Genomic DNA, 22,330 nt, shown 5'->3' with positions numbered 1-22,330 from the left:
ATATTTGATTAGAAAATGTTTTCTTTTCATTTGAGAATTTTTGAGTAATATTTGATACATATTTCTTTTTTATAGAAGGTTGTAAATTGTGCATGCGTTAATATAATATAAAATTTTTATACATTTACAATAATATATTAAATAAAATATTATATATACGTTTTTTAAAAACATTTTTTATATGTGATGAAACAAGTAATCATAAAAGTATCATAAAAAAAATTACAGATTTGTCTGGATTAGCTATTTCACCGAGTGCAAATGGAAAAAAGTTTCTCAAGTCTTTTCTTTGACAATAGCATTCCGTATCGTAGTAATTTCCATATCGAGCTTCCTTTTCCTCGTCACGTTGCGTCAAATTGAAACGGAAGCTGAACTTGGCGCGGCGTTCCAACGTTAAAGTTACGTTTCGATCGGAGAAATCTGTTTCGCGATGCTAAAAGGAAGTCGTTATGCATGACCGACATAACGTGAAATTTCGTAGGTGTTGGTATGAGAAAGAGAAAGAAATTAATTTTTTTTAAGGAACTCTACGAGAATAATAATCTCTTCATAAAAAATGGAATCTAGCCAATTTTCAACACAAAACTTTTATCGAATGTGTAATTAAATTGTAAAATATGTTTTAAAATTTGTGACATGCATATATCTCACACAATAAAATAATTAATAACTAATGATGCAATTAAATATTATAAATAATGATTTAACAATTATTAAGTGATTAGGTATATATGAAGTATGGCGTATTATTTCGTAAAAATTCATGAATTATATTATTAAGAATTTTCTTAATCAAGTTTTTATATTAATAATACTCTAGTTTATTATATATAATTATTCTCTTTTTTTGATAAATGTTTACACTAAAGTTAAATAGTTTTGATATGAAAAAATTGATGTTAATATATATGTTATATTCAGACTATTCTTGCATTGTTTAATCGTGATATATTTCACTTAATACTTAATTTGTTATTTTATTTGTGAGATTATGCGAATATATATCTAAAATATAAAATTAAACTTTTTTACAGATTCAATATTCTAAAGAGCAATTAACGAGGAGAATTAATCGTATATCAGACAATTGAGAAAATGAAATAAATTATGATTAATTAAATATATATTAAATATATATATTATCGCGTACAAATTAATTGAAAAGAGGGATTTTCCATATACACATATTTATGTAGAGCCATGGCTCTTACGGTACTCACGATGATAAATACGCGGTTACATGAATAATGACTTAAATTGTGCATTAAGCAGATTAAGTGGTATTGTTTTTGCACCATGTGGCGGAAATCTACTCCTTAATACCTTGTAATGCCAGTTTTGTTGTAGATTACTCACAATAGATTTTTCGAGTTTCACGAAAAGTAAAGATAGAATTAAAATAAAGAGAATACCTTCTAAAGAGCTAATTAGTAAAGGTAGTAGGAATAGAATACTTTCTAATGAGCTAATGGAATAATAGAACGTTAAATATTGTCCTATCTACTAAACAATAAAATGAGATAAATTATCGAAAACTTGTTAGAAAAGTTTAGAGGATGTTATTCGGATGATAATTTAAATCTATTATATATAACATTTTTTAAAAATTGATAAAGGGAAAAATTATCTTCCTCTAATAAAAAAGAAAAGAAAAAAAATAATGAAATCGACTTGATATATTACTTTAACCATAGTTAGCTCATTTTTGTTGATAACGTAATAACAATAGGAAACAAAATACATAAGTAAATTAATGCAATTCGTCGAAAAGTTATTTTTTTCACGATTGAATAAATATCTCGCTTTCACCAATGATTGTTGATGCTATTTATCAAGTAATTCGTTAGCGCTACAATCAGGCTTTCGCTCCGTAAAATAAATTATCATGATAATTAACGTGAATTCATTAATGCGTAACTATTCAAATTCTGATTCTGTCGAAATATTTATTCAAGATTGATCGAAATGATGCATTAAGTAGATTAAGAGTTTAATGTTTTTTTTTTTTAATAAGAAAACATTTTTATATGTTGTTCCGCGGATCTCATATATTGTTACAATTCCGTAGAAATAATTACTTTCTGATGAGTTTCTGACTTGGAATGCTATTTAGAGATTTTATTATTTTTAAAAAGACTTTTTCAAGTATCTTTTTTTTAGTGTTTTCTCAGCTCGTCAATTACATAAAATGCACAATTTAAAATGTAAAATGTTCGCCTTTAATTTCAGTTCTATATAGAGGAGCATCCGATTTCTTTTAATGTATTTTCCGATTTTTTTTAGTAACTTTGACGATCGATATCGCGTCAAATTTAGTTTTCTTGAAAGCATGTGATAAGGAAAAGGGAGCATAGAAAAATCACTTTCGAAGAACTTTCCAAAGTAATTTTTATTTCTATTCACTAATGAAATTACGTAACTCTTACTCCTTTGTGCCCTTATTAAAGAAAATATAATGGGATATTTTTATATTAATAATTTTTGACTAAAGAAAATAATATCTAAGTGTTTGAAATATTCATAATATGAAAATTAATATTACTAAAGATATGTGTAACAAAATATCATTTTTGAAATAATTGTGAATAAATTAAACAATAAATATGACAATTACGATATTGATGAAATTTTCGTTAGGAAAATCTTTTTATTTTTATCTTTTTTTATTATAAATCCGCAAAAATAATATTCCTTTAAATGCATTTCTTTGGAAACGCTCTGTATACTAGTGAACTTTTCCCTTTTAAACTCTTTCACGATGCCTGTCGACGCAAAAGCGTTCTGGACAGAATCGATTAGCTGTGCTCAGCGCGTTATCACGCATTTTCACGGAACTTCTGATGGCACTCCTACTACTACCATTGTCTCTCAATGGTTTTTTTCTGGATATACTTTGGCATTCAGTTGATGGTATACGATTTTTAAAGCTTTCAAATACATTGCGATTGTTGGGATGTACGGTAACGAGTTCTTTTATCCTTTTATGAGTTTTTACAGCGATTTTTATGATTCTGCAATATTATGAGATAGAAAATGGCGGAGATATACCGGGATGAAAGAAAGCTAGAGAGGTAGTAGAAGAGAATAAGGTAAAAAGAATGAGTAATTGAGTACATATGTGTATGTGAGGGATAAGAAAAAGGGTAACGTGAAATTTAGAAATTAAATATGATAGAGAGAATATACCTAATAAACGAGCAGTGTATATAATCGTTGGGGAAGTAATACGATTAGGTTTGTAGACGATGCCAGCGACAGCGACGGCGATGGCGAGGAGAAAGAGGCGAAGGAACGTAGAGACGGGAGAGCTTTATAATAGCTCAACTCTGGAATGAGGAAGTCTCGTACGAGACGACATCGCAGGAATACTAAAGTCTGGGTTACTAGTTGATTGTTGGTTACTTCGCGTATTCCAGGCTCATAGTGCGAACATGAGATGGAGCTTCCAGGGATTGTATTTCCGTCCTGAACGCCTTTGCGCTTTCCTGCCATCGTGAGCTGTTTGCATGAGTGAATAAAGAAGTATTTGCTTCTGGATGCATTATTCAGAATTTTTGGAAATTATAATTAAATAGATAATTTTTAAACAATTAATAATGTGAGCCTGGCTCTATCTTGCATAGAGTATACAGAATTGAAATTTATGATGTATACAAAAGTATTGAGTATATATATTAATTTTATTAATTCAATTGTATTAATTAATTTAATTACCTGCAAATGTGCAGCAATACAAAATTCAAATTATATATATATATATATATATATATATATATATATATTTGTCTTATAATGTAAAAAATTACAAGATTAACAAGTAAATAAAATTTCTTCATAAAGATCATTATTCTTCAAGTCTTGTTGTTGAAACGAAGAAGGATGGATAATGACAGAGCAGAATAGAAAACATTGTAGTATACCTATTGATCGCTAGATGCTTAGTTCATTCTGTTGATATTCAGTTTTATGATTTAGTATATTTATCATTTTATTACAAAGTTATGTTTAGCTATGATTTTGTATATTACACACATAAATATAATAAATAATGCAGAGTAATGCACATATAATAATAATTATTGTTGCATTTATGTAGATGTTTTCAGCGTCGGTATTTGTGCAAACTAAAAGATAAAAAGATGAATTGCACGTTGCAAATAAATACATATTTAAAATGCTATACAAAAATATTATATTTTAATCTGACAAGTTATAGTACTGTATCAATGTATTAGTTAATGAAGACTACGCATCCAAATTGCACAAGTACTTTCATTACATTGTTATTTATTAATAATAATGTTTATATAAAAAAAATTAATTGGTAATTGATCTTATTCATATAATGATCATATTTACTGCAAAACATCATATCTTTTTGAAATTAATGTGATATTTTTGTATAGCATAATTGACGCAAATGAGGAAAACACATGAAAGAAACTCGAATTCTTACGTATAGACGTTGTTTATAGAAACGCTAAAAATTCTTCATATTGTCAAAGAACGATCTCGTTGGGTAAGATAAATCTTGACTGTGGACAAGTGCCTCTTTATCACACATCTTTTTCTCTGTCTTTTTCCTGTTGGACATATTTTGTATGACAAAAAATTGGAATTCTGACAAAATACACCAACCGCAACTAAACGTGAAAAAACAATAACGGCGCCATGTTCACGTCGATTGACATTTTGGCCGGAATATCCGCTGCGGGCTTCGATCACTGCGATCTTTTTAATGCGAATTCTTTATTTAAACGCGTCAACGTTCATATAAATTACGCATATTTTATATGCACGCGTTTTTAAACATATAATTTAATTTTGAATTATTCTGACAAAAGTTGACAAGTTTCTCGTCATTAATCTAAGAAATTTAATTATCTCGATATTTTAAATATTAAAAATAAGAACGAATTCATCTACAAATGACATAATAATAATCTTTCGTTAGAAAAAAATAAATCAATGATTTGCTTGCCGACACCTCTTGATTGTTCACTCGTCCGGTGGCAACTTTGTCAAGGCCAAATTGTTAAATCGTTTATATCAATCAATCGACATAATTGACTTTCGACTTCTAACTCTTTCCCACTGCGCTCGATATGTCTCCGGCTTTGACCTACAACAACAACGCCAATGTTCGGCCCATGGTCTGACCAAAGCAGGTGAATCAGTCTCTTAAGAGATTTGCCCTTGGCCCTGGAGCCGAGACTCGTGATTCCGCTCTGTTGAATCGATTGCACGTCGCTCCAATCTGATGCGGTTGATGCACCGGAGATTCGAGCTAGACACGTTCCCATAACGGAGAGAAAGAAAAGATATGGGAGAGAAAGAATTTATTTTGCTTTGGAATTAAAACTTTTTAGAGTATTATGCAGTACAATAATTACATTTGTCTGAAAAGTAATTATGAAAAAAATGAATGGAGAAAATAATTATATAAGTGAAATAAATATAATAAACTACGCTTTATAAATAAATTATATATATATATATATATTTATAAAATAATATATATAAACGAAAAATTATGATAAATATAAATACACAGTATGACGAAAAAAAGACAAAGAAAGAATGTAAATGTAAACAATAAAATGTATATAAAAAGACTTGTAAAAAGACATGCATCAATTGAACAATTTGCAAAAGAAACTTAAATCATGGAGTTAACTCTTATAGTTAGAAATAGTTCGAATAGTTAGAAAAATGTGTTCACATATACATATCAAATTTTAAATGAACGATAAAACATTACTCAAATATTAAAAGATAAAAAGAATCTTCTATGATGCGATGAAATCAAATTGTGATACAAGATACGAGAGAAATTAAGTGAGTAATTAAAAGTTCTGCAAAGAATTCACTGAGAAGAATCAAAAGTAACTATCAGAATTCGGGAACAACTTTATATGAACTCGTGTGTATCAATATTTATTTAATAGAAAGAAATTTCAAAAAATCGGAAATTAAATGTTTTTATTATCATGCGCTATGATGGAAAGAAAAAAGAAAGAAAAACAGATAATGAGATTTTAACTGCATGCTGCAGGGACAGGAATGCTTTCAACTATAGCAAACTATTAAAGTTTACGAGAATTAGAAGTACATAGAGTAAGCTAGTCATATTAAAATATATAAAGTTGCTAGCAAATAATAATAGCATATAAGAAAATTTATAAAAGATTAAAAAATATACATTAACAATGTGTGTGAGAGAAAATAATAAATCAATCATTTTTATAGGAATATAAATAAACAAATTTAATTATTTTTTTTTATTTTCATATTACATTGAATATCTTTAAAAATGTTTATTTATTATTTACTTTATATTTACTATTATATTTATTTATATTTATAAAATGCATATTAGATTATATTGTAAAGGATGTTTTATCAGATATCCATAGAGCTTAGAACATCCGACATGAATATCGATTCCTCGAAGTTCGGCACAGTACCTAAAAGAGGGAACATCGACGGGTGTGGTCGAGGAGTATGTACATCGATCGGCACTTTAGCCTCGACGATAGCACACCCTTCCGTGCAGTAGGCAGTACTGGACAAAATTTTTGAAATAAATTTAATATAAATACTTGATAAAAAGATATAATGCTATACAAAAATATTATTTACAATAAATATTTTTTATTTATATGACAAACAAGTAGTGTTTAACATTTTTGCAGTTATTCCAAATAAAATATTTATTTCATTTTTTAATTGATAATAGTTATAATAGATAAGATAATCGCTGTTCCCTATATATTTTTAGCTTATTATTTATTATTACTAATTGTTTATTTTATTCATTTTTTGCCATTTAATATGAAGAGATTTCATTAAATCGGTTTTATTGTGAGATTTTTCGATGTCTATCTTTAATCTTTGATCTCTTGTTAGTTTATTTCATATATATTTTATAAGACTTAAATTATGATTGCTAATATAAAAAATATTTTTATGGATAACTGACGAATAGTTTTTGATGAGGTCTGATGAATGTTTTGGATTATTATCATATTCAATTGCAGGCATATTTGCGGATTTTTTTGAATATATTGTAAATAATGAATAATAAATAATAAACAATAATATTACTTTATGAGGATATAAACTTTAAATTATTTTGCTCTGTTTTAAGCTCGTCTATTATTCTTTACATTAACGATACGCTACGAAACTATCTTATTAAGTTAAATAAACGACTAGAAAATTAATTTCTTTTTATAAAGCCGAACCTCGAGTATCTGTTCTCATTAAGTTAGATTCACGCTTGATATTTTTTGTGAGACATGATATTAGATCATTGGTTTCACTCAGTGTCAAACTGAATCATTGGAACGCTAATAGAGAAGATACTCTTTGCGTTTGTGCTAGTTGCTGCAAGCTAGCTAGAAAACTGAAATTAATACAGGGAATCCAGTGGACGGGATAAATCGAGTTGCCAATAGCTTGTTCACCGAGTTGTTTTCTTTTTATCTTTCTCGTTTTCGAATTTAATCCACGAATGGGGCAGGCAGGGAACGTACAAAGAGGTGGATTCCGTCTAGACTGGTGATGACGTCACGAGACAAGGTCGGCCGTTGTCTGCCTGGCTCGTGGTAGCACACACATGCGCCCTCGTGGCTTCATCTTTCTTTCCTTCCCTTTCTCTTTCTTTTGTTTTTCTCTCTCCTTTTCTCTAAAGTCCGGAATCCCCTTCATTCCCTCGTCTTCCGTTAGTCTCTTCTTGGCTCGCAAAATATTTCACAAGAGCTCATGTCCTTCACGAGAGGGGATGAAACTGCCAAACCGCCCCCGATAAGTCGGTGTTTCGTCTTTCCTTTTCCGCATACGTTCCATCGGTTTCGACAAAACAAAGCGACAGTAGTGAACCTATAATGGACCTATAGCGAATGTTGGGGATGCAAAAAGGAGATTACATAAAATCGCGCGAGCCGATAATGAAATAGTAGGCTGCTGGTCTTTTTCTTCTATAGATACTTTCGGCAATCTTGTAAATATTATTATTACTATGATATTCATTATGCTTAAAATAATTGTGCGTAAATATGTAAGTCAATTACAAATAGTCTGAAGATAGATTATAGAAATATGTATATAAACATATATTAGCGATTAGGTCTCAAATATACACGTCATTTGCCATCCAAATGACATTATTTGACGTTAAAATGACATGGGCTTGCTACTTGTATGATGTATAAGGTAAATTATTTTAAATGTACCATCTCATTATGTCAGTCGCTTTTTAATTCATTCGCTTGTCGTGAGATTTCAACACTTCGTATCTTTAGTGACATATATACATTTATACATTTCCACGATACATAGACACGATTGAATACATGTATCGTCAATTTCTGCGCAATTCCAGTTTTTAGGACATCGCATTTTTTATTTTGCCAACAGATCGGTAACCTCGATGAATACTGCCAGTCAAGACGATCATCGATCACATTGAGATCACTATCGCGATGCTTTTGACTGTCCGCGAGACGAATAATATCTAAATTTATGCTGTTCTATCCGCTTAGTCGATCGCATACTCATCAATAATTCAGCCAGTCCACGAACGAGAAACTCGAAAACAAGGCGAAAAGAGAGCCGACGCTCTTATGTATATTCGACAATAGAAACGATCGCGTCATACCTTTACATCGTCGCAGACGCGTTACCTATGTAAGAGATATCGGCATAAAATTGAATTTCGATTTTTCGAGAGATAGCAATGAAAAAGACACGCGTGCATTTCAATGAATACGCGAGCATAAAATAACAAGGAATATAAAAATTGAAACTTTCGTAAAAACACTATTAGAAAATCTACAAATAAAATTTATTTGATATAACAATTGCTAATAAGAATCGATAAATAATGGATAAAGAATGATAAAGAAAAAACAATTACACAAATGGATTTTTTAAGCAACAATTAATTTTTCTAACAATAAGAATAAGAACGTCTATATTTGAACTATTTAACATGCGTGAATATAAATATTTTTGCATACTAATAACACTAATTAATAAGTAATAAAACGACTGAAATATACGTATATAATGTAAAAAGATGTATATTATTATTGACAGATTTTGATATAAATCAGTTTTGTGATACGTGAAACGCAAAATTGAAACATTTGCATCAATATTTTTTTTACATTAATCATATTATACAGAAATCGTTTAGCCGTTTATTATATCATTTTAAAATTCAATACATTATATAATATTTATTTCTTTTCCATTTCTTTTAAAATTAATTATATATACATATATAATTTATAATTCTTATCTTTTTTTTATTTACTTTAAAATTAAGTAAATGAGACAGTATGTTATATAACTAAAAAAATTAATTATTATATATAAAAATAATAAGACTTGCGTGCTTGTATGCAGGATCAAATTGTTACTGCTACTATATATAACGATGGTTATGTATGGATAGGCAGACAACTGACATTATATAGCTGTGAAACGAGACGAGTGGAAGGTAGAGATTCCAATTTGAGTTTTGACAATACAGAGTGCAGACCACCGCTAATTTACTAATTGAAACATAATTGCCTTCTTGGAAGGGACAGACGAAATATATATCGAGTCAGGGTCAACGGTACTGTATTAGAGAGATTTAAAGATGTAACAATGAAGGGCAATTTGGGGAGATCCTTGAAGTGCATCATTAAATTACCTCGCGAAAGATTTCATCGTAGTAATGTGTGATAGCATGCGATCACATTATGCAAAACATTATGCAAGAACATATATATTGTATATCTTGATATTTTTTTCATTCCTACATTAGTGTAATATATTTTTGTTGCATTGCTAAAATAGAAAAATATGATTATATTTTATATAAATAAATAATCTCTTTTTCTTTATAGTTAAAAATCTATGATTCACTGCAGTTTAATTCTTTGCTAAATATTAAAATTTTTAAAGCACAAATTATATCACACACAATTATTCTCTTAAATTGCAAATTGTGTTATTTATTTCTATAAAAATATAACTTATTTCAGCTTTTCCAATAAGAAAAATCTATATGATAGATGTGTTTAAACCTCTAGTTATCGTATGCTGTTTTGATTCCTCGTTTCTACAGCAACGATAATAAAATTAAAGTAAGAAAAATGAGCAAGAAAAATAATTATTATTGTTGGTTCATACAAGTATGATCTCTTATGGAAAAGTGGCTCGACGGCGTTTGTTAGCAACGGTTGTTTAGACAGGCAATCAATATCGTTGCTCTCTTTGATGAATAATTTAATCAGAGGTTAATCCATATGTACTTCATTAAACGTTAAAATGGCTTAATCACTTCCGCGTGTATACGGTGGTCAATGTTCTTCCTTGGTGGCCGTACGCCGTGTGGAATGTGCGTGCGCGCTCATTGTAACATTACGACATTATCCGCGGTCGTCGTCGGTTTCGTAATTTCTGTCTGGCCGCGTGCAAGCGTGAGAGACTGCCGCCTCGCGTTAGATTGAATCTAATTTTCCAATGGAGGCTAACACGCTCGTTCACATTTTTTTTTCACGGACTGTCGACGCTTAAAGTTCTCTCAGTTTATTTGCCAAATTCTTAATCTTTCTTGTGAGCGTAGGTTTGGACTATTTTGCTTCTCGAGTAATACGGAGGATGTACTTATAAAATAGATAAGCGCATATCTCTCGTATAAGATAAAAATTTTATTGACTTGAGAGATTTATGTTTATACTCCTTAATTTTTCGCTGCATATTCATGTTTAATTTGTCTTCTATAAATTTAATTTAATTTAATTTGTTGCCTTTTTACATTTATTTTGCGAGATGTTAGACTAAAAAAGGAGATTTACAAATATCTAAATTTAGTTATATTATTGATGTATTATTATTTTTCTTAAAATTACATAATTTACATAATTATTTTGTTCGATTTTAAAAATTCGATTTTGCCGATATGCTATGTGACTTTCCATGTCCGTCGAATTGATATCGAAGTAATGGCGGCGGCTCGATGTTCCAATAGAGGCGTAAAATGTATTTGCATCGATATCTGGGCTACAGCGTCTCATTTCTCAATGAAGTCCAGCCGATCTAGCCTAATGACGATTCATCGTCACTGACTGTTTGGTTCAACGCACTTGCACTCCGATTCTCGACTGCGCAAATAATGCGAATGACGGCGACAGTGTTTGTCGCGGTTCAAGCTTTTCAATATTTAGTAATGAGGAAATATCTCGTGATAAATTAAAAGGTATTTGGAATGCAAAGTTTGTCGTGACAAAGGGCAAAAGGTGTAGGTTGATTAAAATTGTGTCTTCAATCTGAATACCGTTTATCGTACAATGTTTTCGATAGAATGCAATAATTAAATTATCATTTATCAGAAAATGTTATTTAATATATAAGCAATATATTAATTCTTTGAATTTAAAATTGTAAATATTAGATAATTACTAATTTTTTTATATAAAAAGCTTTCCTTATTCCATACATATTAATAATTATTTTTGATTAATTGATATGGAAATATCTTGAGTTTAAATATTTCTATTTAGGAATGTAAATCTCTCTTTTCTAAAATATTTTATTTGACTTTTGAAACTTTTGAAATACGGTTTCATATAAAGTATTGGCGATAAAGGATTACACGAAAACGATTGCGTAATCTTGAGTCCGAAAGTCTTTTTTGCTTGATTCCGCATTCGAGTGTTGCATAAATCGTATTTATAAAGAAGAATTACGTGCCGGGAACGACAAATGTTTGAATTCGTTTGAATTCCTTTCTTCTATTCGATGACGTAAGCACGCCGAATTGAATGCGCATTGCGTTCTGCTGCTGTGGCTATCGTAGATAAGAATCTGAGCTATATTATCGCGGCCGGCTGTTCATTTAGAGTTGCAGCACAAGGAATAATAATAATCGTACAAAGTAGAAGACGTTGTTTACCAGACTATCTTATCTCTTTACAAATATCATATACATATATTTGTGCAGCATTTTATAATATATATTTATAAATAGAATTTTAAATAATTAGACGGATAATTGGAAAAAAGATAATTAAATCAGACATATTTTGATAGAAGTATTATATAATTTTATAGATTATATTAGAAAGTTTTATAGAATTTTTATAATATTACAAAATATATATTTTTTGCAATATTTAATTATTGCTCAATATATTCGTTTTGTGTCAAGTAAAAGTATAGTTATATATCAAGTAGAGGATCGGTTCACAAACATAATAAAATGGTCCACAAACTACTTCATTATGGTAATATCTATAATGCAATACTCTTGTTGCGCACCCATTTGATCAACGCTGCCAACAAACGTCAATGTACGATGCTATTTAACTAGATCTACCATGTCGTTCTAGCGATAAACAAATTAATTAGTCGTAAAGCCACTCTTAACTAGCTTAGATGCGCATACCAGTTTAAAGTATTTATATGACATGATATGCATTAATATCGAAATATATATATACAATTATATTTTTAAATTTAAACTTTCTAATCGCGTACAATGAATTTATTTTTTTAAATATTTTCCGATGCTTTTTTAAACGTGTCTATTTTTGTAGACATCTAATTGTGTGAAATTAATTTATTTGTATATAACAATTTTTAAAATGAAACAAAAGTAATTGTTTTCGCTGTATCGGTGTCATTGAAACGAATCAATTAGTGCGTGCAGTCGCATTTTTGCCAAACGCTGCTTAATCGATTGACCTTTCGTTAGCGCGATTTGCATTTTTCGATCGCGTAAATTTCTCCAAATTTTGTATCGCGTGATTGTAACGTGCTTTTGTTTGTGGGACGATGTGCGACAGACAGAGAAAGAAAGGAAGAAAAAAAGAAATTGTCCCGTCAGTGAATGCAATGAAAGTAAATGGAAGACGGGATGAGGAAAGCGACGCAGCAGTTAGCCCGGTGCAGTATGTGGGCCAGACAACAATAATTGTTCAGCGTTTCCTGGTATATATTATACCCCATCTAATTGATAGAGAGAAGCCGCCGCACTAATTCAGACGTTGTCATCGTGCTATCTTTAGCGAGGACTCCGCGTACTCATCGGGTGTGTGTTTTCGTATGAGAGTACCCCCGGAAGCTTTCGCTCTGCGTTTAATTACAATTGTAGTCATCCATCTCATTAAAACAAAGTAGTGCTTATAATTGCAAATATTTCGAGACGGTTAATCTTTTCTAGTTATGTATTATTTAGATATCATTTCGATTAACATTCAGATTGAATGTAATAAAGAAATTGATTTTACTAGAAAAATAAAACCCTTAATATATAGAATCAGTAAAACCTTTATTTTCATTGAAATATTGATTACAAATATTATATTATAGAACTTTATAAAGTAGAGATATCTGCGTTATTAATGTATTATAAAATCATCATCATCGATGCATCCTTGATTACCTTGCCAAGAGTTTCATTGAAAATTCTTTTCGGTGTCAAGGATTTCTTGGTGTTAAATCCCATGATTATGGATAAGTAACATTGATCAGTTGCATGTCGACAAGTAGTATTTCTATTGCTCGAACATGACATCACTTACAACGATCAATCTCTGTTATCGAGCCTCTGTCGCAAGGATCACGCCGTCCATGTAGAAAACTTCGTTATCCTTTCATTTATGAGAGAACTTAGTCATCCTTATTAGCATTTCGCATTTTTTACGCGATTTTCTAGGATCACGATGTCCAACGAAAGTCAATTTACATTCGCGTCGGAATCTAATAAGAGATTCTTTCCTCTAGTAAAATGCTCTCAAGTGAATCTTGCTGGTTCGCACTTTATATGCATTATTAACGTAGATAAAAATGAATCTTCTTATAATCGCGGTTCGTGTCGTCATAGAATTATCGTAATGTTATTGCTATGTTGTCGCCAGCGGAAGCGACAAGTATTCCTTTTCGCGACATACATACAAAATTCGCAGCGACTCTTGGCAAACAGCGTCGTCGAATTCGATAGCGTGGCCGATCTAGGCGCGAGCCGCACCCGAAACTTGGTCTGTTCTAATCTGTCATGTGCCGTTGTTCGGTAAATAGAAAATCCTGTCTGCAATGTTCGCATAACGGTATATAACGGCGATCGTGGCGGGCCGGCTCGTCGTAATCGCGTCGCGACGCCCGCTGTGGCTTGCCCGATACTCCGGGCGCGAGTACCTCCGCGTATTCAATCGACGGTCGTACGTGACGATGATACGTAGGTTGTGTGTTACGTCGGCGTATTGATGTAGCCGGCATTACATGCATCGTGTGTTCCTGTATGTACCTATCTCGACGCGCGATGATGCGCGCTGAATGCCAATCGTCGCGCGAAACGGTTCGATACGCGCGGATTATGTGCGCGAATTTCTTCCCGCTACGTCGAGCATCGACGTTGAGATCGAAGACAGATGGCCGTCTTCGTTTCCTGATGATACCTGAGGAATTTACGAGCTGGCTCTGTACGAGAGTTTATCTTAACGTCTTGATCAAGATATTTGGTGATAGAAAAAGTTAAAATTGTGTCAGAGAAAAAAATGTGAGGAAAGTATACGGTTGAATTGAGAAATACACGATGGAAACGCTCTTGCATTTCTGAATATACGTTTCTTTTTATTTCAAAAATTCCTTATTCAAAAATTATATTTGAAAGTAATTATTGATGATATTTTTGATTGTACAATCGCGTATAATCAATTTTTTATGATAAAGTTTGCAGAATTTTTTTTTGATTTCATTGACAATGATATGAAACGAGCTAAGCCTTTATAATTCGATGCATCCTTGAATTTGGGCGTGTCCATTCTCTCAAAGTTGCTGCGAAGTTCAGACCTGACTTCCATCCCTCTTAAATGTCCAATCGTCGGTGACTTTTTTTTAAATCTCTAGTTTTTTAGGGGCCGCCGGATATAAAGGGCCGACTGAAGATGTAGAACCATCTACCTTTGTTCGTGAAGTTAATTACTGCTCGTTCTTCGTGGTGCAGCTTTTATAATTACTTGTAAAACTTGTTAACATAAATTTATAATTCATAACAAATTGTATTATTATATTTTTATTTCATTATATATATATATATATATATATATATATATATATATATGTATATATATATATATATATATATACATATAGTTTAATATTTAAACTAATTATAAAGTATTCATTATAATTAGATAGAAATGAACTTAATACATATAGACATAGGTCTATTTCTAATATTTTCAAAAATACTTTTACCGTGAGATATATTACAAATTTGTCAGTACAATTACAATTTTAGTTATTTTATATAAGCTCTAAAAGAACAAAAATGTTTGTTTGGAAGTTATTAAATTTTTAAATAGTTCTTTTTATACCTATATCATATTGGAGTTTCTAATCAAATTTCTCGACTGTGAAACGGAAATCTTGTCATATCTTTAAATAGCGAGAACACACCTTTTGCGGTGAACCAAAAGAAATACCACAAAGGACAATATCAGTGATTATTACGCGATTGATTAAAAATGAAAATAAAATTGTATTTTACGTTGCTTTATCGAAAACAATTTGAAAGAAGAAATATGCATAGTCTACACTTCCTACATTTATGAATAATGTCAATTCTTTAAATAATCCGATTAATCATATTTATGAAAAGTTTTTAAGTAGTAAATCATTCGATCCTTTAAAAATGAGAGAATTGAATCAATTATGATGAGAATGGATATACTGTTTTTAAAAAAGTTTTTTATCTTCATATAAATACCTTAAAATAAGTTATATAAATATCTTAAATTATAATTGGTTTTTATAAAAATAAAAATATTGCTAATAAATGAATTTAAAAATATTCAATCTTGAGAGCTTTGAATAAAACGATAAAGGAAGAATAGTACCCAAATTATTTAAATAATAATAAGAAAAATGTAAATGAGGTTTTTGGCTTGAAATTATAAAAAATTTTATATGTGTGATAATTATATATAATTTGATGATAAATAATAATAATTCTTGCTTTTAACACAAATTTATTCTATTTGTATATCTAAAAACAATTATTATTATGAGCGAGGTTTTATAGTCTCTTAATGTGTTATTAAAATATAAGATAATATTTTTAGCATCTGATTTGCTAATTCCATGACTACGCGTAAATTTTTGTCAACCGGCTAACCTATCGCGAACCACACACTAAAGTCCAGACAGGATACGAAGGATTGAACCTCGTTAGTCCCTAATCGCCAAATCGGAGTTGGTACTTTTGGCATCCCATGACACTCGTATTATTATTTTATCTGGTTAGATCGATTCAATTTTTAACGGTTAATGTTATATTTTTTAAATAATTTGATAAAAATCCAGCGTTAATTATAGCAAAGACAAAGATTTGAAAGAAATAGACAAAGAATTGGAAATTTTAAAACTCAAAATTTAAAAAAAAACCGTGATAGTGAAAGTATAAAATTTTAGAATATTTTCCTGTTAAGAAAATTAACAATGAATAAAAGATATTATCATATTAAATTGATTTTAACAATTTGACTTATGTTTGTTTAAGAATATATCATTTAGCTTTTTATTAATTAAATACGTTATATATATAGTACGGAACAAGTAATAAATATTTTTTAATATTACATTATAAACGATTAAAGAGTTAATGGAGAAGGATAGTATTAATTCTTCTATTGAGAAAGAAAGAAAAACGTTATAGAGGAAAAGAAAGCAGAAGGGACCCAGAGTTTTCAATTGTCTAATTTATAAATCGATTTCCATCAATTAGAGACTTATAAAGGATTACATTTTGACAATGACTTGATCGTACAATATTTACTAGCCATTAGTTTCTGTTTTCATGGAATTTTATTTTTATAAAGTCAGAAGAAGGGCAAAAATGTCTAAGGAGAATAATCATGAAGGGATAAGGAGAGAGAAGTAGGACGGGTGACTATGTGGTCCGGCAGTCTGGTCAGTCGATTATGGGGCCGAAACGAGCGCCGGAGCGTCTTCCAACCAGTTTTGGGCAATGTCTTCGCTCGTAGCTGTAAAGACGAGGATGGAGAGTTTTGACAGGATTTTGAGGGAAGTATACTGTTTATACGAAACTGAGAAAGAGAGAGTTGAGAAAAACAACGACGATTGAGGAGGAGAATTGTCGGAGGAAAGGTATTCGACCAGAAGAACGAAGAGACACGGAAAAAGAGAAACAGGATTAGACATGGAGAATAAAAGCGTATTTGAAAGTGAAGAAAGCGTAAATAAATTAGAAGACTGATGAAAATGTTGAAAAAAATACTTTAAAAATAAAAAAATAAGTAAAACGCGGAAAGGAAAAGAAACGATTAAATAATAAGAAGAACGACAGAAGAATATAGGAGAGGAATATATGGAGATATTATTAGAAAAATCTTATTAAATGTAACAGAGAAAAATAAGCAAAAAAATGATAAAAAATATCTATTGACATCTATTGAACAAAGATAAAAATACACAAGAGAATAAGAGAAAAATAAAGTATAAAGTCTAAGAAGAAGGTACATTAAGGAGGAGAGATGTGAATAACATGTGGTAAGAATATAAGAAGAAAAAAATGATGAAAAAATATATGTTTAAAGAAAGAGAAAAATATGCACACAGAGAAATATGCATGAACAAAATGCGAGGAAATCAAAGAACAAAATATACAAACATATATCTTATTTTTTTTATAGATTGCACAAGGTGAAGATATAGATAATAGAAATCAACCTAAAAAAATATAACTAACCGAGGTAGAAAATCTCTAGACCAAGATAAAGATGGAAGCGAGAAATGGAGGAGACACCAAAAAGGAACCACCTTGACATCGCTGAAGAGGAAAAAGAATAGCGTCGTGCCGAAGAAGATGAACAGCATCACGAAGAAGAATAAGAAAAAAAAGAAGAAGAGAGCTAGTGGAGGCGGTCGTCGAGTTTGAGTTTCGGTTTCGTTCGTTTCGCGCCTGCTCCGCGAGCTGAACGGGAGCTGAAGAGTGAACCTGTTCAGCGACGAGAGATGAGATGGTAGATGGAAAGAGATGGAACGAGAGTAGGAATGACAGAGATCGACGGTACGACACAACCGCGAGTGCGTCAGCGGTGAGAACGAGAGAGAGAGAGAGAGAGAAAAAGAGAGATAGGTTTCTTCATGAGAGTGGAGCAGAGCAAAACGGGGAGAGAAAAAGAGAGAGGGAGAGAGAGAGAGAGAGAAAGTGACAAAGAGGGAGAGAGGAAGGAAGAGAGAGATAGAAGCAGAAGAGAAGGAGAAAGGAAGGAGGAATGGAGGGTAGGAATGAGGGTGGGAGGGAGGTAGGGAGAGAGAATGATTTTTCGCGCGAGAAACAGACAGAGAGATCAACGCGGGAATGTGATAGAACAGGCGTGAGAGAGACGGAGTAAGATAGAGAACGCGAGAGAGTGTAGCAGAAAGAGAAAAAGAGAGAGAGGAGAATAGACTTGAGGCGCTCTGCTCCCAATAACGACTCTCGCCCTCGGTCAGTCGCGCACGAACCGCGGAGCCGCGAGCATCTCTTCGTCTCTCTTGCTCTGCCAAGGGAGACTTCGGTGTTTATCACTTCGTATGTCTAGACTAAACCGGCACGTGCGGGACGACGGGAAGAGGAAGAAGAAAGTGAGGGTGAATCGGTACGTCAAGGAAGTTTCATCTAAAAAGGTGGTACCTTGATGATTGAGGATTCCGCTTAGAAAAAGGTTTGCATGAAGTAAAGCGAAAAGTGGAATTCACCAAATTTTTGTATCGCGCGAATATAAGAGCCGAAGAAAATAGCAGCGGTCCTGGGGAAATAACATTCTAAACGTTGTTAGGGAAAAGCGCAATCGGTCGGTCGTTCAGCTAGTCATCGCGAGGATCGACGAATTGGCACGTGGGAGAAGCTTGCTCTGGAAGCTATCAATCAATGCGAAGGGAGCAGGTCGCAGTGGGATGATTATTCGCTGCAAGATTGCTCGAGAGAATTGTTCGCGTTAAGAATAGAGAGGTAACATATATCGTAAACGCGGCACAATTTAAAACGGAAACTTTTCGAGTTTATTGATCGACTACGGGAAAAATGATAAGTTGTCGCCTTTTCTTTTCGATGTGGAGGAGCGCAAAGAAATTTTCTAGGAGTCATAACTTTCGCACTAATATTAGCATATAGAGATCAGCACGATTGATCAAGTAATTGTGAACAGTAGCATTTACCTTACAGATCAACATTTAGACCATCAATTGTGAAATTTGCTTGTCAATGACATTTAATAATCGTTGCAAAAAACATTAGTTTGTATTATCATTAAGTTTCAATTATATCAATATTCATTAATCATCATCATTTCTCCAACCGTATCGGATTAAACTTTCTGATTGTCAGTCTGACATTCGGTCCTCGTGATACTTGAAGAAATGATTCTCAAAATTCGTGAAGCACCCTGATAATAAACATCCCGTGAAAATCGGTTTAGCTTTACTTAACATCGATTTTCCGATTTGGAAGGAGCGATTCCGAAGAACCGGAGAGCCACAATAATCCCAGCATGATTCGTCAAGTGCCGTGCACACCGAGATAAGACAATCCGCGCAAACAGAGAGGCTGGCATCAGCGTGGCGGCGGCGACGGCGACGACGGCGACGACGTAGACGACGAAGACGACGGCGACGACGACGACGACAACGACGACGACGGTGGCAGCTGCGACGGATGTCGGGTGTGGGAGGACAGTGGTGAGGGGACAAAGGATCAATGGATCTGTAATGCGTGCAAAGTCCGATCGACGTGCACGACGACACGGATACCTAGATACTGCAGATCTGGTCGCAGACGGCGAGGGAGGCGAAAGAGAGGTCGGCGGAGATCCGGCCCAGAGTGGTGGGATAAAGACGAATGAGTATTTTTCGAGATTGTCTCTTTGAGGGAAACGTCAGAGCAAACTCTCTCTCGGCGATATTAACGACGACATCAATCTCGTAAAGCGCGAAGCAGTGCATTTTAAGATACGTACGATTAATGATCGAATGTGAAGAAAGCGGAAGGGACAATAGCGTGACAGAGTTGGTTCCTCCAAATTGTATTCAGATATAAAAGTGAGGCAAATTTCGCAGCGACGAGGAGGAAGAAACGAACAGGACGCAGCACACAGCACGCAGCGCGCATGTGTGTGTATGTATGTGTGTATGTGTATGTATCGTCACAGCGTCGAGGAAGCAGCAAAACGTCGACGGAGGACGCGAAGCTATTGCTATTTTAGAGCCCGCCAAATATCTCAAGGTGGTACTGCGTTGACTGTATGTGTTCCTCTTTCTCCCTGTTTCTCTTTCGTGCTTCCCACGAGTGTTCTTCTCTCTCTCTCTCCTTTTCTTTCTCTCTCTCTCTCTCTCTTCTCTCTTCCCGGCTGATTCTCCCTCATGAACGAGCGGCCGATTCTGCGCCGATGACGCATGACACCAACCAAAAGCACTGCGACCTGTGACAGGTAGGAGTTGCATTTCTCTTTTTTTTTTCTTTCTCATTCTCTCGCGACTTTGATCGCGTGGTGACCGTAAAAGCAATGACTCGTGATGCTCGACAATGGGGGTTGCGATGGGTTCGGGGATGCGTCGGTCTTTCGAAGGGTTGATCGAGACCGTGAGAAGCTAACGCATTCCGCGGTTGACTTACATCCGGGGCGAATTACTCGTTACCCCTTAGGCTACGGTAACATGAGAGGAAGAAGGATGTAATTCGATATTGCATCAATACTTTTAATTAGTAATCATTGTATTTAATTCAATCTTATTATATTTTGCTTTTGTAAATGTTTGCAAAAAATTACGTAAAAAATGTGGATCTATACACATATATTTATTATATATCTTTTCACAATGTATTACATTGAAATGGATTTAATTCGATAAAGCATACTAACTTTTTCTTTCTAATTTTGTATCTCAATCAATCGTTGAAAGTAACATGTCTGATGCCGCGTACGTTTCGGAGCAAACTTCGAGTATGGATGCTAATTCCGACGTATATCGAGATTATTTTTACACGTGTTTCGCATACTGCGTCATTGGTGCTTCTCAACATAACATCGCAAATTCTCTTTCTCATATATTAAATATTTTTTACAATAAGGGAAGCACATTTACGTCGGGAATTATTATTTATGATAATTAGATGATGAAAAACTTTGTATTATTATACACTCGAAAAGCGATTTTAAACAATAATTCGAAGCAGCTGCTATCTCTTGAAAATTTCTCATCGATCATCGATATCTGCGTTGGCGATATTCCCGTCATTCTGTCACAATGATGCATCGAAACGTAATATTTTTTAATAATATTGGCCATCTTTAATAATAACGTCAGCAGTGGGTCAATATGAATAATTTATCATAAAATGTACATATGAATTAATCTATTCCAACTTTTGTTCTTTATTTTCATAATATTTTAGATAAACTAATAATATCTGTTCAAAAATATGCAACATTTCTAATAAATTGTATTAAATTAGCCTATTAAATTATGAAAGTGAATAAATAGTAATAACTAGGAAATAAAGTGTACAAAAGAAAATAAAAGTAGATAATAAGAGTATGCGGTAAATATTGCGAGAAATACGAGTGATAAAATATTGATTGATAAAAATTTATTAAATTTTTTTTATTTGTCAACTCGCGCGTATTAATTAATCAGACTTATCGCGATTGATAGAAAATGCTTTTTATTTTCGATACGTATAGAGTGAAATATCTTGGCTATTGATACGACGACTCATATTTGCATCATGGTTTATTTTATCGGCTAGTCAAGCTCGGTCCGCAGAAATTCGTGTTTTCTGTCGCGCATGGCTATGGCGCATGGACCGGACGTCGCTTGCCATATCTCCCACTTGGGCTGAATTATACACGAGGGGGATAAAATTCGAGATTGCGCGATGCGACGCGACACGCTCGCTCGAGGGACCTTCGAAAATTCTCAGGAACGTGATCTGTCGTCCTGATGAGCGCCGATTAACGAATAAAATTATACGTGCACCTCGATCGATTGAATAAATACGAATGGCAATAAGAAAGCCTCTTCTCTCGGTTCATTTATGCGAAATATCTTACTATTTGCGAAGATCTGGCAAGGGGAATCGCTTTGGCGAATTTGTAAGTGAATTAGAAGAGCAAAATGAAGGCTAAAATATGATATAAAGATTTTTTATCTCGAAGCTTTATGGAATTATTATTTAGAAATCTCGATTATGACTACTTTAGATGAGGAAGAACGACTAATGACATTCCACGAATCCCACGGTGAGAAGCAACAAAAACTTGGC

At 32.7% G+C, this 22,330-nt stretch overlaps 1 protein-coding gene across 9 annotated transcripts in view; it reads left to right on the top strand.

Moving 5' to 3' along the window:
* Positions 1 to 22,330, top strand: part of Oatp74d (Organic anion transporting polypeptide 74D) — a 99,631-nt gene that overhangs the window by 8,063 nt on the left and 69,238 nt on the right. The window contains exons 1-2 of one of the 9 annotated variants that reach the window (XM_083087584.1): positions 16,573 to 18,668; positions 19,520 to 20,495. The exons of 1 other annotated variant lie outside the window; for it this stretch is intronic. The gene's annotated coding sequence lies outside the window, so the exon portion shown is untranslated. Of the gene's footprint in view, positions 1 to 16,572; positions 20,496 to 22,330 lie in introns of those variants that run through there. 7 more of the 9 variants (XM_083087580.1, XM_083087581.1, XM_083087579.1 and 4 more) reach the window with 7 other exon arrangements.

The sequence above is a fragment of the Camponotus vicinus genome, unplaced genomic scaffold (genome assembly GCF_025532165.1).
Source record: "Camponotus vicinus isolate PSW18456_S1 unplaced genomic scaffold, iyCamVici1.0 SCAF_13, whole genome shotgun sequence".
Lineage (NCBI taxonomy): Eukaryota > Metazoa > Arthropoda > Insecta > Hymenoptera > Formicidae > Camponotus > Camponotus vicinus.
Note: the sequence above shows the minus strand (reverse complement) of the source record. Positions and strands in the feature narration are given on the sequence as shown.